A 5,104-nucleotide genomic window follows, 5' to 3' on the forward strand; every position below is an offset into this window, starting at 1 on the left:
TTGCAACAAGGCCCATCTTGTCGCTCAAGGCTACACTCAAGTCGAAGGTATCGACTATGGTGAGACATATGCCCCCGTTGTGGTTGTCCTGGACAAGGGGGCCTCAGGCGTCCGGTCTGTTTGATGTGGGCCGGACTTATGGGCCATCAAGATGCAAGATAGAAGATTATCTCCTGTGTCCGGTAGGGACTCCATATGCATGGATGGCAAGTATAGGTGTCCGAAGATGTTATTCCTTTCTGTAAAACCGACTTTGTACAACCCTAAGCCCCTCCGATGTCTATATAAACCGCAGGGTAGATCGGAGGCAGGACCACAACATTGCTAGGCTAGCTAACCTAGGGTTAGCCGAATCGATCTCGAGGTAGATCAACTCTTGTAACCCCTATACCCTCGAATATAATCAAGCAGGAGTAGGGTTTTACCTCCATTAAGAGGGGCCGAACCTACATAACTCTGTGTCCTTTGTACATAGTTACCATTGGTTCTCACACGTACAGCTTGGGCCCCCCTACCCGAGATCTGCCAGTTTTGACACCGATATTGGTGCTTTCATTGGGAGCTCCGATGTATCGTCGACAGAAGGATCGATTGCTCACCTCTTGTTCAACAATGATGCTGCATCCAAGGAAATTTTTCTCCCTGGGCAAGTTTTTGTGTTCGGCGGCTTTGTGCTTCATGCCAACTCGATCGACCGCCTCGATTAGGTCGATAGTTATGCCCCCGGCCACCAGATCAGGTTTGCAAACCTGAACTACGTTGCTGACATCCAAGGAGACCTTGTCTTCGACGGGTTCGCGGCTTCTGCCACCATTCTGTGTCCCCGCCAAGATGACTCTTCAGATCCCCTGTTAGATCCCGTCCAGTGATCGACACCCATACTCGCCTCGGCCTTAGATCTGGGGCGGGTCTCATTGTCGGAAGATGGGAGCGTAAGCCCTGCCGGGCCTCTTCCCCTTGTAGAACTCCCGACCGAAGACCTAGATGCAATCTTAGACTTGGCTCTGGGCTACCATCCCGAACTGCCGAGGTCTGCACTCAGCGGGTCCGATTAGGCGTCCCATGCCGAACTTAGCCCAACAGATCCGCAATCTCCGATCCCACTTCCACTCTTAGACGAAGCACTGGGATTGATGCAGTCTCTCGCCATCACGGAAGTCTTACCTCCAAACTGTACCCAACCTGTACTGGGGGCTGAGAGCGAGGAATTTTATGCCCCACCACCACACACTTAATAGCCACTGTCGAGGACTTAACCGACATGTTGGACTATGCGTCCGAAGACATCGACGACATGGACGATGATGCCGATGCCAAACCAATCCAAGTCCCACCCGCCACGGGGCGCTGAATGGCTACCTCAACCTATGATGTGTACATGGTGGACACTCCAGATAAAAAGGATGACGGGGACGATCAGAACCCCGAGGAGGATAAACCCGTCGATAAACCACCAAAGTGCCGGCGTCAGCGACGCCGCTCACGATCGCGTCGGGCAAAGGATAGTAATACTGGCACCAGAGACAACGAGACCCCGGATGGTGCCGAAGATCCCCGAATACCCTATCGAGCCCACATCCGAACAGGACGAGCGGGAAGAGGGCGAATATAGTCCCAAACATGCTGACAACGAAGATACGGAGGACAGCAACAATATGCCAGAATCTGAAGAGGAGGCCAGCCTTGGTGATGAAGGCTTTATTGTCCCAGAGGAACCCCTCGACCAAGAATGCTTCAAGTGACAGCTCATCGCACAGCCCGGAGCCTGAAGAAGAAGAAGCAACAGCTCAAAGCCGAACAAGTTACGCTTAATGAAAGTGGACTAAGGCCTTGGCCGCTGAGGAATACTGCCAAGAGCGACCTGTCAAAAGTTACCCTAAGCGCAAGCTGCTGCCTCAATTCGACGACGAAGCCCTTGAGCAAATACCATCGAAATACAATCAGGCAGATCAACCAGACCGACCACCACGTGGACGGGACAAAGAGCCATATCAAGCCGAACACCAGCCTGCACCTCCTTGCCGAAGTGGTAGGGAGGCAGCAGCTGCGGGATACACGCATGACTTGCAGCGTGACCTAGACAATAAAGCTTGTCAGACTAGATCAATCTACGGATCAAGAGGCCGTGCCCCGACGCGCTACAATGGCTATGAAGCCCGGCGTGACGACCATTACTATGTTCGGGATAAGAACCGAACTCATATGTCAGTCGATCTCCACCGTGACATTGCGTGATATAGAGGGGCCACACACCCCCTATGCTTCACCGATGAGGTCACGGAACACGAATTTTCGAAAGGGTTCAAACCTGTAAACATCGAACAGTACGATGGAACGACGGATCTAGACATATGGATCGAAGATTTTCTTCTCCACATTCACATGGCGCGAGGAGATGATCTCCACGCCATTAAATATCTTCCTCTAAAGCTAAAAGCACCAGCACAACACTGGCTAAATAGCCTCCCAGAAAACTCCATTTGAACCTGGGAAGACTTGGAAGATGCTTTTAGGGCTAACTTTCAAGGCACTTATGTCCGGCCACCGGATGCTGACGACTTGAGTCACATAATTCAGCAGCCAGAATAATCAGCTCGCAAGCTTTGGAATCGGTTCTTAACTAAACAAAACTAGATCGTAGACTGTCCGGACGCCAAAGCCTTAGCGGCCTTTAAACACAGCGTTTGAGATGAATTGCTGGCCCAACACCTTGGACAGGAAAAGCCGAAGACCATGGCAGCCTTAACGGCACTCATGACTTGCTTCTGTGCGGGCGAAGACAGCTGGTTGGCTTGTAGAAGCAGCAGCTCGGGCGACCCCTACACTTCTAAGGTGCGGGACAGCAATGGTAAACCTCACCGCAATAAAAACAAATGTCGGAATAACAACAACAACAAGGCAGACAATATGACAGTCAATGCCAGATTCAGCAGTCCTAAGTCCGGTCAGTGGAAGAAACCTTTCAAAGGCAACAAAGATGGGCCATCCAGCTTAGATAAAATCCTTGAGAGGCCCTGTCAGATTCATGGCACACCCGATAAGCCTGCAAACCACACCAATAGGAATTGTTGGGTTTTCAAACAGGTCGGTAAAATAAATACCTAACACAAGGGAAAAGGGCCTCCAAGCAAAGACGATGACGAGCCCCGACAGCCGAACACCGAGGGCCAGAAGCAGTTTCCCCCCGAGGTGAAGACAGTGAACATGATATATGTCACTCATATCCCCAAAAGGGAGTGCAAGCGCGCACTACAAGACGTCTATGTTGTAGAGCCTGTCGCCCCCAAGTTTAACCCATGGTCAGCCTGTCTGATGACTTTTGATCGCAGGGATCACCCAACCAGTATCCGTCACGGGGGTTCGGCCGCCCTGGTTCTTGATCCAATTATTTACGGATACCACCTCACTAGAGTCCTTATGGAAGGAGGAAGCAGTCTCAACTTGATTTATCAAGATACTGTCCGTAAGATGGGGATCGACCCATCACGAATCAAGCCTAGTAACACTACCTTTAAAGGTGTGATACCAGGAGTGGAGGCCTGTTGTACGGGATCAATTACTCTGGAGGTAGTATTAGGCTCCCAGACAACTTCCACGGTGAAGAGTTGATCTTCGACATCGTCCCTTTCCGCAGTGGTTATCACGCACTGCTCGGACGAACTGCGTTCGCCCGCTTCAATGCAGTCCCGCACTACGCTTACTTAAAGCTTAAAATGCCCAGACCTCATGGCATTATCACAGTCAATGGTAACATGGAGTGCTTCCTCCATACTGAAGAGCACACTGCGGCCCTTGCAGCCGAAATGTACGGCGGCCTTATCAAGCCGATCAGTTCACCGACCAATAAAGCCAATGACATATCCAAACGAGTCCGCTCCGCGCTTAATAGCGATTAATCAACGGATCCGAACCTTGATTAGCAGTTCGGCCTCCGCCGATCGCCCCACCAGGTTGCGGCTTATGTACCGCGCGTACATAATTACGCACTAAAAATACCTTGGGCGGCGTCGGAGGCACACTGCAGAAGAGGTCCATGGTGCGGCTTGACCATAGTTAGACCGCATATATCTTTTTTCCTTTTAACGCAGGTTCATCAAGAGCCCTACTTGCGAGATGGTTGTCGCAGGAGATCCTTCAAAGGCTGGCGCGTCCCATCCATCAAATACTCCTCTCAAATGACTTACTACTAAGGAGAAAAGGCGCAGACGTGCGACAGGGCATCAGTGGAGTTTCTTTCCCGAACTATGATTTTTAGGCCCTGTGTTAGACTTTCCCTTATGTACAATCTTTTCTTTTTCATGTAATATGACCTTAATATTGAACGAAATTGCATGTCATCGACGTATCACTAAAGATATAAAGGACGAGGATGATCATCACCTTCTTGGTTGGCTCTTGGTTTTTTCCCTGTCATCTGTGCTCCCCCTTACGTTCAATTGACATACATGGTTCGACACGGTCTTCATACCAGGGGTTGTACTCGGCCCCGCAAAATCCTTAAGTCTGAACACCTATAGGGAACTCTTCAGCGTCCCGGATATGACATTATATGCATCGGTTCTGAATCATGTCTTTGGTCTATAGTTGGGTTGCCCGGCTCCTGTGTTTGCCACCTTACGTTCCACAAGTTCGGCTAAGGTAGTAAAGGGAGAACTACTGTGATTGTACTTCTGGTTCGTCCGGTTAAGTACCTCAGTAGACAAAGCCGAAAACTGACTGTCATGATGGGCGAGAGCGGGTCAGCGATCCGGTGACTTAGTGTTATACTACGAATCGTTCGCGATTTATGCCATGTTATATGAGGGGCTGGGTTTTCGACCAGCCGCGTTGCAAAGGCGCCACACTCCGGATTGCCGATCACGCAACGAGGGGCTAGTACTTAGCGCCACCAATGGACTCTTATGGCTAAGTGAAAGTACTAAAGCCGCATAGTCTGATTGCCTGGTTCACTCTGCAAGATGCCTCCTACATCGGACCAAGACGTTGGGTTAAGTGCTGTCATGCGTTCCCGAACACCCCCGTAATATTTACGTGGGGGTTGATACGTCTCCAACGTATCTACTTTTCCAAACACTTTTGCCCTTGTTTTGGACTCTAACTTGCA

The sequence above is a fragment of the Triticum dicoccoides genome, chromosome 5B, assembly GCF_002162155.2.
Source record: "Triticum dicoccoides isolate Atlit2015 ecotype Zavitan chromosome 5B, WEW_v2.0, whole genome shotgun sequence".
NCBI lineage: Eukaryota > Viridiplantae > Streptophyta > Magnoliopsida > Poales > Poaceae > Triticum > Triticum dicoccoides.